Here is an 18,087-nt window from a genome sequence, read left to right as displayed (position 1 = left end):
TGGTAATTAAATAATTCTTGGATAAAGACAGTCCAGCATGCGAGTTAGTGGTCACCTGCCAAAAAATGTGCAACCATTTCAGCCATTCTTTTAAGGCCCGGAAGCATCTGAGGCGCCTGCTACATGAACGTCGAATGCCATTGAAAGCACTCATCCAGGAGGTGCCAACACGTTGGAACTCAACCTTCTACATGCTTGAGCGTCTGTATGAGCAGTTTACGGTACTCGATCAGTATTTCCTTACACTGGGCACAGCTGTGAAGGACCTGAGGTTACATGCGGAGCAATGGGAGCTAGTTAAAAGCCTGACAGACATGCTTCGTCCTTTTGAGGTCTTCACGCGTGCAGTCAGCAGGGAGGACTGTAATTTGGGAAAAGCTATCCCATTGTTGCGCATGCTGGAGCACAAACTGAAGGCGGTGTCTTCTGAGTTTCAAAAAGATGAAGAAAAGCAAGAAGCTTTTGGCGGAGAAATTATTAGAGCGCCTATTTGGCGATGAACGTCTTCAAAATATCCACTCAGAACAGCATTACATTTGTGCTACTATTCTGCATCCACGCTACAAAAAGGCGCTGGCAGGCAGTGCATTATTTCCGTTTGGTGATGAAGATGTTACAAAGTACAAACATTGGCTAGCCTTGTCAGCCATGAGGTTTGAAAGAGAACGGCAGCAAATTCAAGGAAGAGGCAGTATATCAGCATCAGCAGGCCATCCCCAGTCAAAAGACTCCACTTCTGCACCTGTGGCTGTGGCAGAAGTGACCTCTCAGCCGTTAAAGACACCGGCAACCGGATCATCTGCACCAGACGCAACAGAAATATCGGGTGATGGAGGATTGGCTAGCTGAGCTTGGGTTTGGTTCTCAAAAGGTCCGAGCAAAAAGTAATCAAAGTGGAGGAAACGTGGAGAACCTTGAGTCGATGGTGCAGGACTATCTGAATGACTCAACAGAGGTCTATGTTAATGCTGACCCATTGGCGTATTGGCATGGGAAAAAATAATTGTGGCCAGAGATCACCAACCTGGCTATACATTACTTGTCTTGCCCACTCGCAAGCGTGTCTTCTGAACGTGTTTTCAGTGCTGCTGGTGGCATTGTAACTTGCAAACGGACCCGCCTCTCGGCCAAAAATGTGGAGAGGTTAACAATGATCAAGATGAATGAGCACCTCATACCACCAGATTACAAAGTACCAGATTGCACGACGGAAGAAGACGAGGAGGACAGCAATTTAGATGAGCGAATTTCTTCTGTGTTAGGTGACACTGACCTACTCCTGTCTGAATTCGCAGAGTATGAGGACGAATTCTTCTTCCCTGACACCGAGCCCTGAAAATGAGCCAATGAATCAAAAATTTTCTTTTTCGTACTTATTCACTTTTATTCCTGTGTTTCTGTCTTTCTTTGTTTTGCACAGTTAATATAATTAAAACTTTAATCACCTGTACTTTTGCTTTTTGGCTGTTTGGGGGTCTTCTACTTGTTTTCGCCTGGGTTTACGGCTCTGGGGCTATTGCTGGGAAGGTCTAATACCGGATAAAACTGGTTTGGACAACATGCATGAGGAAAAAGTTTTTGCATTTTCTGACATTTCGCTCAATGTAGCGTTTTCAGGGGCCTGTTTGGGGGGCTTCCTGGTGTTTGTGGGTGGGTTTCGGGGTCTGGGAGCAACGCTGGGTATGGATAGTTTTGATAGCAAGAGGTTTGAAGGGAATCCATGGAGGCAGAGGGGAGTTAGGGCCTAGCTGCAGAGCGCGCACTGAGTGATTTTGCTAATTTTCAGGAAAGTGACAAAGTCCACATTTTTGTACTTTTGCTTTTTGGCTGTTTGGGGGTCTTCTACTTGTTTTCGCCTGGGTTGACGGCTCTGGGGCCATTGCTGGGAAAGTCTAATACCGCATAAAACTGGTTTGGACAATATCCATGAGGAAAAAGTTTTTGCATTTTCTGACATTTCGCTCAATGTAGCGTTTTCGGGGGCCTGTTTGGGGGGCTTCCTGGTGTTTGTGGGTGGGTTTCGGAGTCTGGGAGCAACGCTGGGTATGGATAGTTTTGATAGCAAGAAGTTTGAAGGGAATCCATGGAGGCAGAGGGGAGTTAGGGCCTAGCTGCAGAGCGCGCACTGAGTGATTTTGCAAATTTTCAGGAAAGTGACAAAGTCCACATTTTTGTACTTTTGCTTTTTGGCTGTTTGGGGGTCTTCTACTTGTTTTCGCCTGGGTTGACGGCTCTGGGGCCATTGCTGGGAAGGTCTAATACCGGATAAAACTGGTTTGGACAACATCCATGAGGAAAAAGTTTTTGCATTTTCTGACATTTCGCTCAATGTAGCGTTTTCGGGGGCCTGTTTGGGGGGCTTCCTGGTGTTTGTGGGTGGGTTTCGGGGTCTGGGAGCAACGCTGGGTATGGATAGTTTTGATAGCAAGAGGTTTGAAGGGAATCCATGAAGGCAGAGGGGAGTTAGGGCCTAGCTGCAGAGCGCGCACTGAGTGATTTTGCAAATTTTCAGGAAAGTGACAAAGTCCACATTTTTGTACTTTTGCTTTTTGGCTGTTTGGGGGTCTTCGACTTGTTTTCGCCTGGGTTGACGGCTCTGGGGCCATTGCTGGGAAGGTCTAATACCGGATAAAACTGGTTTGGACAACATCCAGGAGGAAAACGTTTTTGTATTTACTGACATTTCGCTCAATGTAGCGTTTTCGGGGGCCTGTTTGGGGGGCTTCCTGGTGTTTGTGGGTGGGTTTCGGGGTCTGGGAGCACTGCTGGGTATGGATAGTTTTGATAGCAAGAGGTTTGAAGGAAATCCATGGAGGCAGAGGGGAGTTAGGGCCTAGCTGCAGAGCGCGCACTGAGTGATTTTGCAAATTTTCAGGAAAGTGACAAAGTCCACATTTTTGTACTTTTGCTTTTTGGCTGTTTGGGGGTATTCTACTTGTTTTTGCCTGGGTTGACGGCTCTGGGGCCATTGCTGGGAAGGTCTAATACCGGATAAAACTGGTTTGGACAACATCCATGAGGAAAAAGTTTTTGCATTTTCTGACATTTTGCTCAATGTAGCCTTTTCAGGGGGCCTGTTTGGGGGGCTTCCTGGTGTTTGTGGGTGGGTTTTGGGGTCTGGGAGCAACGCTGGGTATGGATAGTTTTGATAGCAAGAGGTTTGAAGGGAATCCATGGAGGCAGAGGGTGTTAGGGCCTAGCTGCAGAGCGCGCACTGAGTGATTTTGCAAATTTTCAGGAAAGTGACAAAGTCCACATTTTTGTACTTTTGCTTTTTGGCTCTTTGGGGGTCTTCTACTTGTTTTCGCCTGGGTTGAAGGCTCAGGGGCCATTGCTGGGAAGGTCTAATACCGGATAAAACTGGTTTGGACAACATCCATGCGGAAAAGCCTTTTGGCACTTTTTGTAACTTAGGGTTCGTTAGGGTTAGCCCTAGCAGCAGGATTGCATGTGTTTCGGGGTGTTCTTGATTTTTGCAACTGAGTTCTGGGGTCTTAGAGCACTCGTGGGAATGTGTAATTTTGGTTGCAAGTGATTTGAAGAAAATCCATGGTGGGAAAGGGGGATCACTTACTCGATGAGAGGCACTTAGTGTTGAAAACATTTAGCCATTGACATTTAAAGGAAGAAAATGACACAGACTTAAGTTTCAGGAAAACAAACTTACTGTTAGACCCCCACCCACCAGACTCAAAAGCAGTAAAAAAACAGGTATGCTCAGATAAAGTTTAAAAAAGTATATTTGTATAGCCCTAACAAAATAATCTCCCGCAAGACCCTCCCTAACCCCAACGATTGTCCTTCAAAAGTCCCAAAAAGAACTCAACTCCCAATTCCCACCCCCCAAAAATTTCTAAAAAAGGGGCAAGGGACAGGCAGGATGCTGTTCACTGTAGCGGCCAGGGCATCATACTCCTTGCAGAGGGTGGCATGGCCCTCCACCAAGTTCTTATAAGTTAAGACCTCCTGCTCCAGGTAGGACACTCTGAGGCATAAGCGGCGCTGGCGTGCCTTGCAACTCCTGTGGGGGGCAGCTGATGTCTTTGCTGCTCGGCGGTGGCGGTTGGTTTTGGTAGCCCGGCTCCGTACCGCTGGAGCACTGCGCTGGCTGGCTGCCTGTGTGGGCCCGGAGGAGGATGCAGCTGTCGCAGTAGATGTACTAGTAGACTGCGTGTCCTCCTCCTCCAGGGCCAGCAGCCACCGATATTCTGCGAAAGTGGCATCCAGCCTCCGTTGCCGGGCCATTCGAGCCTGCTCCTTCCTTGATGGTTTGTTGGATTTGGAAGGAGCAACAATATAAAGAAAGAAAGACATAGTCTGTAACCAATGCTCTTAAGATTAACACAAAATGATTGAGCAAAAAGTTGTGTCACAGTGCAACTAGCAACTTGAAAGCATAGTACATACCTATTGAGGCCAGTATCTATCTAACCTCCCACTTCTTCATCCTTGCTCTAACATTAGTGGGAGTTTAAGGAACAAATTCTACGAGCACTATGGACTTCCATTACAGTCGACTATGACAGTACACCAGTCTTATTCTTCTTCTTCTCTCTTGTTTAGGAAAATTGGTACGTTATCCTCTGCAAGCCGGCATAATGCCAGCACAGTGAACTTCCACCCGAGAAAAACAGACGCATACCATGATGGGTGAGACAGACTTGCGTTACTGTACCGGTACAGTACATGCAGGTGGTGAAGCTCATATTTTTCTATTACAGGTGGCACTGAGAATACTCTGTTAAAAGGGCTACTGCTTAATTAATTTAACTTTCACCTTACAGTGCAAATGAGTACTAGAGAAGGAAAAAGAAGAAACTAAATAATCTGATTATCTATCACTTCACATGGGATGTATTTGATTACATATGGGAGGACTTTAGGTGCTTTGCTTTTTATTGAGTGAACAGTGATACACCCACACATGAATGACGTACTACTACTAAACTAAAATTATTAAGAGAGGTAGGGAGTGTCCACCGTAATAACCGGATATATGCTGTGCTTGCAGTTGCAATACAAACTACTGCTACTATTCATGGTAGTATTTGGACAAAATTACAACTTCTTTTCCTTGCCTTTCCTACACTGGAACGGATGTGCGGGTGCGGTGTTACATGCTCTTCAAAGTAACACTTAGTTCATCCAGTGACCATCTACTCTCTCTAGATACACATATGCTATCTAAGAGTCAGATAGTACCATGACCCAGGCATCCATCCATTCAAAGTATATGCACACATACAGTTTCTGTTTCACCCACCAAGGCTGTTCTCCTTCCACCCATCCTTGTTTCATCATTCACCCAGCCATGCACCATACCATATTCTTTCCTTCCCAGCCACCTCGGGGACCAGGCAAACACATATCATTCTTCTTTGCCAGTCATCATTAAATTTCTCGTCCTTCCACACTTACTTACACCCTTCTTTCGCTTTTCGTTCATCCCATCCATCAAGTTCATCTCAGATCTGATTGGGATTCTTCTCGCTAAAAACTTCACAGCTAAGTCGAAGTACATTTAGAGGAGGCTACTACCTGGTTGATTTATAATACACCCGTGCAGAAAGCACGCTCTGCAGTCTTCAATCTCAATAAGTAAGGAATATATAGCTTACCTCTGCCCGCCACCACCGTGTGAACCCTCACAGGCACATTGGTGTCGTCCGGCACTTGTACCGCCTCCTCCCCAGAAGTGTCCTCCTCATCCAGTATCACCACCTCCGCGCTGGCCCCGCCACCAGATGTTCCACCTACAAAGTACATTTAAGATTGTTAGAATACACCACTCACTACTATATAATATTTGGTCTAGGAATAAAGAAATGTGAAAAAAACAGAAAACAATGTAATAATTTGTGACTGTCTAATCTAAAGTAAAAATGTTCCTTTTTCCAGGGAAGGCTCGGTGCATAGAGCTATTGCTGACTAGAATGGGAGTCCAATGGAATTGCCAAATGTGCAATCTTAGTTAGCTACATAGACAGACTAATAAGAATAATCTAGTAATACCAAAGGGAGTCATAGTCGAGGCAGGATAAGAATTTACATACAGTCTACAAGAAGATCAAAGACGATTTAGAAAAAATCGAATGAGGAACGCTAGGAAAAAATAGGTACTCTATATTAAAATGAAAACTTACTGGGGCCAGCAAAGGAGCCCTCGCCTGGCCGTTCCTGGCCTTCTACAGCAGCAGCAGCAACCACCTCCTCTTCTGTCCTCTTGCCCCTGGGGGGAGCTGATGTACAACATGAAAGAAAGAAAGACACGAAAACATGGATTATTGTTGTCAACCAAATCAAACATTTCAAAAAAACAATAACAAAATATTTTGGCGAAATAGCAAATAGACAACTATTCCACGGGATATATTGACCGATCCCATGTGGTCTACTACGTTATTAGTATTGCTTGATTTGCGGACCGTCGACTTGGAAAGTTCTTATGTAACTCACTAAACAAACTACTAAAAAGGTTTGCCTAGGACTGGCAGGCAGCAGTCCGCAGCACGCAAAGTGACAGACAAAGTCCATCGTGATTGCAGATCAGCGACAACAGTAAAAGGTTTCCTACTACATTAACCAGTCATTAAAATACTCAAACTATCAATCCTCCACCACTATTTCTTCTTATCGCCATGTGTACAAAGGAAGGACTGGACTTGAGTCTGTAGGGGCTGATTTAGAAGCCCCTTGCGGCTCTTTTGCTCCATTGTTGCGTGACTTTTGTGACGCAGCGGCAGGACAAAAGAGGCGCCATGGTGCGGCGTATATTAACAATGTGACGCATATGGGAGATGCATCACGTTGTAAAGCCATGCGCCATCAGGGGGCGTTCCGGCGCAAGGGAGGGCGTTCCTGCGCAGGAACGCATCCTAAAAGTGGCTGAGTGACATCTACAAGATTTTAATCGGTCACTTTGAGGACAATGATGCGTGACTCAAACCCTGCGCCTGCTTGAAGCAGACGTACGGCTTGACACAGCATTGGGGAGATAGAGCACCCCAGAGCATTGCTGGAGCTGCACCATCGTTGTGACGCAACTCCAGCAATGTGCCGCCTTTACGGCACAGAAGCGTAACGCTTCGGTGACGTTTTGGGCACATGGTGCGCCGCATTGTAAATACGGTGCACCATGGGTGGTGGTGGCGTGGCGCACAATTACTGGCGCATCCCTGCTACTTTGCAGAGATGCGCCGGTAATTAAATATCTGACCCTTAGTGTCTAGCATTACACAGTTCAGTTCAGTTCATGAAGCTTTTAATCGGTGCAAATGTATGACCATGAAAGCACAAGGTAAACAATAAATACATCAAGTTGAAAAATGATTAAAATACAGAGGTTTAAAAAATCCGTAAATATGGTACATTAAAAAATCATATTTTTCCTGGAGTAAATGCACTTATTTAAAAACGTTGCAGTATAAAAACAAATATCTGCTGATTGTAAATTTAAAATCAGACCCATGGCTCCCTTAACTGTACGTGCACCATATTTGTTAAACATAGGTTTCAAAAATATAGTGCGCTGTTCCCTGTACAGTTCACAAAACAAAAGAAAGTGCTGAGTGCTTTGGGTAGATGTAGAATCACACATACATGGTCCTGTCGGATGTTTCTTAATCTGGGGATGAGCCACTAAATAATGTGCCATCCCGAACCGCAACCTTGTGAGTACAAACTTGTGTGATTGTTTGGTTACCATCAGGAGATACAATGGAAACACTTCTCCTGTGACAAATGAGTTATAAAACAGTACAGTAGATAATGATCCAGAGGCTAATTTACGCTTTCTGTCTGCAAATCCAAGAAAGGTATTTTTCATTTCAATCTTAGTAATATTGGATACTGCAGATGGGTCATTAACAATATTAACACCATAAATTTCCGAAAAACAGACAACAACATATTTAATCCATGGGATCGCTAAAAATGTGTCCATTAAAAGGCAATCCTCGATAACTGATCTGTTAAAGGCCTTCTCTTCCCTAAGCCAGATGGAACGCCAAACCATCAAAGGCCTAAGGGATAACAAATCACCTAAAAAGTGGATATTAAGCTCTCGATGGGTTAAATCATTAGAGGTTGAGACAGGTAGGCACAGAAGCTTTTTAAAAAAAATAATTTTCTTCAATTTGTAAGCTGTCATGCCTGCTATAGCCCCATATGCCTGCGCCATATAATGCGATAGACACACACCTAGCCTGATAAATTTTAAGCATGTCTAAGGTGCGCCTCTCCCCCACTTTTGAGGCAAATCTATAGACACCATAGGCATTCTTGGCCATTTTATTCCAGATATTGGTGAATTCACTGGACCATTTCCTGTCATTTGCAAAGGTAATTCCCAGATAGCAAAATTTGTCCACATGTTGGACTTTTTCTTTATCTATAAAAAAGGCATTTGGACACTTCCTTTTTTTCCCACAGATCATTATTACAGTTTTCCCTTTGTTTATCACCAATTTCCTTGCTTTAATAAAGGCTGAGAAACTATCCATTAGGCGCTGTAATCCTATCGGCCATTACACAGTTCTTTAAACTACACTCATGCATAATTTCACAGGCCAATGAAATGAACACAAAATTGAAAACAAATAAGCATAGTAGCAGCGCTACTGAGAAGGAGAGCAGTGCACCTGAAATGCACAGAAGATTTTGAAATATAATTTACCTACAATGTAATCAGCAGCATTATTGCTCTTGGTAAAAAACAAAAATTTGCAAGATAATAACACACAGAGCAGGAGAAAACAGAGTAGTAAAGAAATAGCTACTACTAATCACCAAGCCCGGGGATCTCAAGGCCGAGCAGGTCCAGCAGATCGCGTTCCCGGTCCAGGATATCCGTCCAACGGTGGGTGACTTGGGTGTAGGTGCGCGGGACCCGAGATTGTTGGCACATGGACCGGCACACCTTCTCCCACCGCTTCCGGCGCTCCCGGATCCCGTAACCGCTAGCGATCTTGCCGCCTGCCATGATGGTCCTGGGGAGGCGGCGCTGAACATAAAAAACTAGTGCGGCCACCTCCTCCGCGCTGAAGATCTCCCGGGGCGTGACATTCTCCCCCTCAAACGCCGACACGGGAGCCGGGCACGGGGTGCGGGACCCTTCCCCTTCGCGGGCTGCTTCCCGAATCCCTTTACCATGGTCTGGGCAGAAAGGAAGCTAAATAATAAAGAAGAAATAGAATAGGGAAGAAGAAAAGAAAAGAGTTTAAAAAAGTAGTTTAAAATTAACAAAAATTAGCAGAAAACACAAAAATATAGAGCTAGAAAAATAGAGGGATAGATAATAAGTAAAATAGATAAAAAAAAACTTCAAACAAGCAAAGGATGGCAGAGATTCAGAGAGGATACAGAAAGCATGCCCAGAACCATAGCAATGAATGAGAAACAAGATGGCCGCGCCCGTTCATGACCGCGTGGGTAAGTTCGCGTGAGATTTTCCTCGCGATCACACGCGAAATTGTACTAGCAAGCCGCACACTTTGCAAGATTACACATAGCGCCCGGAAACGGAATTACGTCACGCAAACAAGATGGCTGCGCCCATGTACGACTGCTAGGGTAACTTCGCAAATCTGTGATGATGAACCAGACGTAGAAACAACATAGTCGCGGCCGTTGTGAGCCAACAAGTAAGTTCGCAATTGCGAACTGGTACACAAACCTCGCGAACTGGCAGAAACCCTTGCGAACACAAAAAAAATCCGCAAATTCGCGGGAGTTCGCGGATTTTGCAGATTGCGAATCCGTAAATACGCAAGTTCGCGGATTGCCAATCCGCAAAATCCGCCCATGCCTAGAGTTGACACACAGGATCATCAAGGGGTGTTGGGGGAAATGGATTCACATGCTACACAGGCATCCCCCACAAAAGTAACTCCCAAGGCAAGGGCACAGCCCAAGTCCAGGGACACTCCCAAAGACAAGAACACTACAAAGGAAAGGACACCTCCCAAGAGCAGGGACACTCCCAATGACAGGGACACTACCAAGGAAAGGGCACCTCCCAAGAGCAGGGACACTCCCAAGGACAGGGACACTACCAAGGAAAGGGCACCTTCCAAGAGCAGGGACACTCCCAAGAACAGGGACACTACCAAGGAAAGGGCACCTCCCAAGAGCAGGGACACTCCCAAGGGCAAGGTAGCTTCAAAGGAGAGGGACACTACAATGGGCAAGTCTGCACCCAGGGACAGGCACCACCCAGGGATCAGGGACAATCCAGAGACAGGACACCTCCTACATCCAAGGCACATCCCATGGCCAAGGGTTTTCCCATGGACACGAGCATCATCAAGGACAGGCATATATCACCCCTGGCTGCACTGAGGATGATGTTTAAGGAAAGTACAACACATGTGTCAGCGGTGGAGTCTCCCCATACCTCTACTCCCATCCACGCCCCGCAGAAGCAGAGGAAGGAGTACACTGTTGTTGCATCCCCCATTACACATGATGCAAAGGGCAGAAGGCAGGCCCACAGCAAACGGCAGGCAGGGTCCAGCACGTCCCCAGAGAGCAGAACACCACAAGCACATGATCCACCTTTGATGTCTGACGATGCCACTCCACTTACCAGTCCAGTCATGTCCGGGGTGCCACTACATTTCACAAAAAAACGGAGGCACACACCAGTGACACATGACCACCTCAATGCCGCTCAAGTACAGCTTTCCCCAGCTCCCAGGGCCACCCTGCCTCCTGGCCCATACAGCCCTGTGGCTCATCATTTCAGTGGTCCTAGTGGGTCAGATGCAGTTCACTCTCATGTGTCAGATAGTGGCACTGTGTCTATTGTATGCTGTCATGCATCATGTAGTAGCACTGTGTCAGTTGTGCCCTCTCCTGTTGCAGGTACTGGCACTGTGTGTCCCCGCCACTCTCATGTGTCAGGTGCAGGCATGGTAATTGTTGGTCAGTGTACAGGGACATGTCCTGGCAGTGTGTCTGGGTCTATGGCTCATGTGTCAGTCAGTAGATCTGTGGCTGTGTCTCACACTCCTGTTTCTGGTGCTGGCGGTGTGTCTAGGTCTAGGGCTCATGTGTCACTCACTACAGCTGTGGCTGTGTCTCACACTCCTGTTCCTGGTCCTGGCAGTGTGTCTGGGTCTATGGCTCATGTGTCAGTCAGTAGATCTGTGGCTGTGTCTCACACTCCTGTTTCTGGTGCTGGCGGTGTGTCTTGGTCTAGGGCTCATGTGTCAGTCACTACAGCTGTGGCTGTGTCTCACACTCCTGTTCCTGGTCCTGGCGGTGTGTCTGGGTCTATGGCTCATGTGTCAGTCAGTAGATCTGTGGCTGTGTCTCACACTCCTGTTGCTGGTGCTGGCGGTGTGTCTGAGGCGAGTAGTTCAAGCACTTCACCAGATTCTGTGGTGTGAGGTTTAGTTGCCATCACTCACATGTCATTTTACTTTGTGTGGAGATTGACGAATGTAACCACCCTGACATTATTATTGTCCTTGTGACGGGTCGCTTGACACACGTACTTGGGTAGCCAGTGATGTACCTGCTCTATTGGCCACAATGCCCTGTTGCTGCTCTGATACTGCATTCTGCCCTCTCATTTGCTGCCTCTGATGTACCTGTTCTGTGCAATGGACTGTTGATGCACTTAGCCCCTCTCATATGCTGCCAGTGATGTACCTGCTCTGTTGGCCACAATGCCCTGTTGCTGTTCTGATACTGCATTCTGCCCTCTCATTTGCTGCCTCTGATGTACCTGTTCTGTGCAATGGACTGTTGATGCACTTATCCCCTCTCATGTGCTGCCAATGATGTACCTGTTCTGTGCAATGGACTGTTGATGCACTTAGCCCCTCTCATGTGCTGCCAATGATGTACCTGTTCTGTGCAATGGACTGTTGATGCACTGAGCCCCTCTCATGTGCTGCCTCTGATGTACCTGTTCTGTGCAATGGACTGTTGATGCACTTAGCCCCGCTCATATGCTGCCAGTGATGTACCTGCTCTGTTGGCCACAATGCCCCGTTGCTGTTCTGATACTGCATTCTGCCCTCTCATTTGCGGCCTCTGATGTACCTGTTCTGTGCAATGGACTGTTGATGCACTTAGCCCCTCTCATGTGCTGCCAATGATGTACCTGTTCTGTGCAATGGACTGTTGATGCACTTAGCCCTTCTCATATGCTGCCAGTGATGTACCTGCTCTATTGGCCACAATGCCCTGTTGATGTTCTGATACTGCATTCTGCCCTCTCATTTGCTGCCTCTGGTGTACCTGTTCTGTGCAATGGACTGTTGATGCACTTAGCCCCTCTCATGTGCTTCCAATGATGTACCTGTTCTGTACAATGGACTGTTGATGCACTTAGCCCCTCTCATATGCTGCCTCTGATGTACCTGTCCTGTGCAATGGACTGTTGATGCACTTAGCCCCTCTCATATGCTGCCAGTGATGTACCTGCTCTGTTGGCCACAATGTCCTGTTGATGTTCTGATACTGCATTCTGCCCTCTTATTTGCTGGGTGTGATGTACCTGTTCTGTGCAATGGACTGTTGATGCACTTAGCCCCTCTCATATGCTGCCAGTGATGTACCTGCTCTGTTGACCACAATGCCCTGTTGCTGTTCTGATACTGCATTCTGCCCTCTCATTTGCTGCTTTTGATGTACCTGTTCTGTGCAATGGACTGTTGATGCACTTAGCCCCTCTCATGTGCTGCCAATGATGTACCTGTTCTGTGCAATGGACTGTTGATGCACTTAGCCCCTCTCATATGCTGCCAGTGATGTACCTGCTCTGTTGACCACAATGCACTGTTGATGTTCTGATACTGCATTCTGCCCTCTCATTTGCTGCCTCTGATGTACCTGTTCTGTGCAATGGACTCTTGATGCACTTAGCCCCTCTCAGGTGCTGCCAATGATGTACCTGTTCTGTGCAATGGACTGTTGATGCACTTAGCCCCTCTCATATGCTGCCTCTGATGTACCTGTTCTGTGCAACGGACCGTTGATGCTCGTAGCCCCTCCCATATGCTGCCAGTGATGTACCTGCTCTGTTGGCCACAGTGCCCTGTTGATGTTCTGATACTGCATTCTGCCCTCTCATTTGCTGCCTCTGATATACCTATTCTGTGCAATGGACTCTTAATGCACTTAGCCCCTCTTATATGCTGCCAGTGATGTACCTGCTCTGTTGGCCACAATGCCCTGTTGATGTTCTGATACTGCATTCTGCCCTCTCATTTGCTGCCTCTGATGTACCTGTTCTGTGCAATGGACTGTTGATGCACTTAGCCCCTCTCATATGCTGCCAGTGATGTACCTGCTCTGTTGGCCACAATGCCCTGTTGATGTTCTGATACTGCATTCTGCCCTCTCACGTGCTGCCTCTGATGTACCTGCTCTGTTGGGCACAATGCCCTGTTGATGTTCTGATACTGCATTCTGCCCTCTCACGTGCTGCCAGTGATGTACATGCTCTGTTGGGCACAATGCCCTGTTGCTGTTCTGATACTGCATTCTGCCCTCTCACGTGCTGCCTCTGATGTACCTGCTCTGTTGGCCACAATGCCCTGTTGATGTTCTGATAATGCATTCTGCCCTCTCACGTGCTGCCTCTGATGTACCTGCTCTGTTGGGCACAATGCCCTGTTGATGTTCTGATACTGCATTCTGCCCTCTCACGTGCTGCCAGTGATGCAAATGCTCTGTTGTACCCAGTGCCCATGCTCTTGAATACTCTGATATTATACACCCATTATGTTGAATAAAGCTAGTAAATCATGTATTGTTGTTTGTCGTTGTTATTCCTGGTTGTGTACTTCAATTGTGTATATATTGGTGTGATCGTCAATGTAGTTTCTCTGACATGACACTCCCCCTTCCAACGTCAAAGCCCTGGCAGGTACTCCCCTTCCGACAGCAATTGGTGGGTTGGCGTACCTGCGTCGTCGTCGATGATGGTCCATGACTTGCTGGTGGTGGAGCACGAAGAGTATCGGAAATGCGTGTAGCGCTGGGTCCATGACGGTGATCTGCTTGTGGTGTGTATCTCCGCTGTGGTGAATACGCCGTGTTCAGGCAGGTTGTTTTTCCGCAGCGATTTTATGTGTGTTTTCCGCAATCGTGATTTGGAGGACGGTCGGAGACGTCATTCCGTACGGCGGTGTGTCTGGATTGGGTGCGTCCGCCGCGGGGTCGGATGTACTTCCGCGGCGGTGCATGCTCTTCCGCCGCGTACGTAAATCTGACAGTGTTTCCATCCTAATATGGGGGACGGAGTGTCCGCGGCAGGCGGACAGAAAAAAGGCTTTTTCCGCCTACTCCAGGACGGCGGTCGTCCTTCCGTCCGCCATCGTAATCGATCCCCTAGTGTGGTGTGTCCTCTCCTGCAGAACTCTTTCAAGACATCATTTGATGTATCATACAGCCTGTCATGAATCAGTTCAATTAGAGCAATGACATATTGGTTTTTGGAGCTATACGAGAAGAGCACAGTAAAGCTCTTACACAAGTATTTCCTTTACATGCCAAAGCAGATTTGACTTTGAATGCATACAAGTGTGAGTTCCATAAGACAAAGTTAAAGTTCTTTGTCCATATCTTTTCTGACGGGGTATGACATCCGATCCTGCTAAAGTACAAGCGCTATCAAATGCTGACCCCCAACACGATGTTTGTATGTTGTATTAATTTCTTGGCATGGCCAGTTAATGTTCCAGATATGCACAAGACTTGACTAAAAAGAATGTTTCATTTTATTGGTCACATGAATGTGAGAAAGGTTTTAGGAAAATCAAACAAGCCATTGAGAAAGCTTCTGAAATGACATACTTCAATCGGAAGCTTCATACAGAGGTTGTTGACGCTAGCCCAGTTAGGGTAGGCACTATCCTTGTTTGGCACAGCAGACACACGAATGCTTGAAGGCATAATATAACACATGCAAGTAGAAGTTTGTCCCAAACAGAACATGCTTACTTACAAGCCCTAACCATGGTATGGGCTTGTGAACATTTCCATGCATTACTGTATTGAAATCCTTTTACACTGGTGATTGATCATCACGCTTTACTGATTGTATTTGGCATCCAAAGGCCAAAATGCCTCCTCGCATTGAACGATGGGGACTACGCTTATACCTCAGTGTATTGACTAGGGAAGGATCAGAACAACGCCGACTACTTTTCCATAGTGCTAAAATAAGGATGTGGTCCTCCATCCAAGTGAGCTGAGGCCTATATCAATTTATTTGTAAAATTAAACACACCAGCTGCCATTTCGTTAACCCAGATTATCACTGCCACTAGCCATGATAGTGACATGTTAAAGCTGAAGGATATAATTACACATCCATCATGACACCAACACACTCAACCGCTGACAAGTGATGGTGAATATCAAAACTACAAAAATGTCAAGAATGAACTATCCATAACTCAAGAAGGAGATATACTACGAGGGTCGAGAATCCTGACTCCGGAGAGTCTGCAGCAAAAAATAATTGAAGTGCCACATGAAGGACATTGTAGAGTCAATGCCTCAAAACGAGCTCCCCGAGACCAAGTCTGGTTTCCTCATCTTGATGAAAGGGTTGAAAAGGAATTAAAGGAGCTTCATCTATTCAATTGCCTTTCTACATAAACACACCTTGAACTTGTTAGAACTCCCGAAGCATGCATGGTGGAGAGCAGCTATTGCTCATGATTACCACTAATTGTAGATCTTTCATCTACCACTCAAGAACGAGCCATTGAAAAACAAAGTGGAATTTTTGCGACATTGGTTATTCCAGCCATAGTGAAGTGTAACAATTGCCCGCCTTTCAATAGTTGAGAGTTTAAAGATGTCTTGGAGCATTTGAGTATAAAGCATCAGAAGAGTACACCTCTGTGGTCACAGAACAATGGACTTGTTGAGCGTTGTTTTATGAGTACGCTAAAGAAAGCAGTGTGCTTCTCTTGGGAAGCTCGATTTGAAAACTGTGTTGAAATCTACCTTGAGAGCCTATCGTTCAACTCCGCACTCAACCACAGGTGATAAGTCCTGTGGCATTGATGTTTGGGAGAGCAATGAACACCAAGTCACCTCAATGGATCAATCAGGGAAAGAGAAATGAGAAAGCAACTCATGAGAAGGACCTGGTTAACAAACAAAAGATAAATACATATGCTGACCAATGATGACATGCGAAGAACATCGTCTTTAGGAAAGGAGATCGAGGGCTTGCACGACAGATGCGGAGAAGAAAATCTGATTCACCATGTGATGCAAAACCTTTTCACGTGGTGTATACCAAAGGACACATGGTGACTGCCCAGCACCCTGGGAAGTCTCTTACCAGAGACTCATCTCAATTTAGGCACTTAACTAATTATTCATCAGACCTAACAGTGGAAGGAGAGACTGGGTCTGAAACATCAATGACTGTTGTTCCCTCTACACTGTTGACACATATTCTGGACATGGGGGATGGCAGTTCCCAGTTTACAAGAACATGATCAGGTTGAACAATTTTAGCGCCAAAAAGATTGATTGAGTAGATTTAATTATATATATCTATATATATTTGTAAAATGTTTTAATTTTTTGGTTAACAGAGGGGGATTTGTAGTGTCTTGCGAGTTAGAAATTACAGAAACTCTTGGCTCCTGATGGACTCCATAAATCTGTGATGTAAGTGTGAGGGCAGAATGCAATGAAGAATGGTTTACAATGTTGAGTTTGCAGTTACACGCAGACAAATAAAGATGTGTAATACTAGGCTCCTTGTGTGGCGTAGTCATTGGTGTGTACCCAGTCTGGGGAGGACATTGCAATACCCCTGCAGGCGAGTGTAGTGAGTGACTTTACTGGCCTGCAGGTGGGTTCTTGGGGGTTGCATAGTAGACCCTCTTTCAGGCATCGCCCTCAGGGGGTGTACTTGCTGTATGCCACTTCTTTTTGACAGTCAGTGCACCTTCTGACATTCACTTTGTTTCTTCACCCATTTCCAAAATGCATGGGTGTAGAAGCAAGGTGGTTCTCTCAAGGACATGGGACCATGCCTACATGCTAATGTGGGGATGCCCCTTCAAAGTTGCTGGGTGCTTTATGTGTGACAGCATGGTTTGCATTACAGAAGGGGCTCCATAAGCATTTGTTAACCCTTCTTTAATTCCAAAGTGCTCCAGGGCACAAATGTTAGCACACATTCCGTTATGTGCCAGGGGCACTTTGTGTAACACAGACATAGGTGAGCAGCAAAGTATCTGCAAGGTATTTAAAAAAGAGCCCATGAGCTAAACATCCACCTTAGAAAGTGCAGTTGCAGACCATTTGTGGCACCAGTGTAGAGAAAAATGGCCTGTCCTCCTCCTCCTGCTATCCACTTGCCCACTTGGTCAATACAGGTGGGACTCTGTACTGCAAACCTTGACATTCCTTGAAACACAACTTCACACCAAAAATCAGGTGTACAACTGTAGTATTGGTATGTTAAAAGCTCTGTCAGTAGCATTTTTTCACCAAAACTTTAATGAATGTACACCTTTCTGATGCAAGCGAGCAGTATTTTTTTAAATCAGCAAATGACAAAAGAGTATAGCCTGCAAACCAACTCATTAATAACACAATTGCCACAAAGAAATAATACCTACACAACAAAACATCTCATTATAAAGCACAATAATACATAACAATATCTAAAAGGGCCCCCACCAATACTATGCCCCTCAAAAGACAACACAATGATTTGTGACACAACCACAACACAACAACAGAAAACAATGACAAACCACAAATTATAAATAGAACCCAAAAACATTGCAACAACATGAAATACAAGATACCATTATTTGAGAGCAAAATACAATAGGAGACAATATAACTCAGTGTAACAAAGCTACCACACAACACAGCAACGACACAAAAAGCAACATAACACAATAGCAACACACAAGACATTACTACTACTGCTACTACTACTACTACTACGACTACTACACTAACACAACAATTTAACAGCACAATAAAACAAATTGCAAAATGTTGTGAGCACATTAGGCCATTGCAAGCTGGAGCCTTCACAGGTCCACAGCCTGGACAGTGGACACTACTTCCTGCCTATGG

This window comes from Lissotriton helveticus, chromosome 6 (genome assembly GCF_964261635.1).
Source record: "Lissotriton helveticus chromosome 6, aLisHel1.1, whole genome shotgun sequence".
NCBI classification, from domain to species: Eukaryota; Metazoa; Chordata; class Amphibia; order Caudata; family Salamandridae; genus Lissotriton; species Lissotriton helveticus.
Note: the sequence above shows the minus strand (reverse complement) of the source record.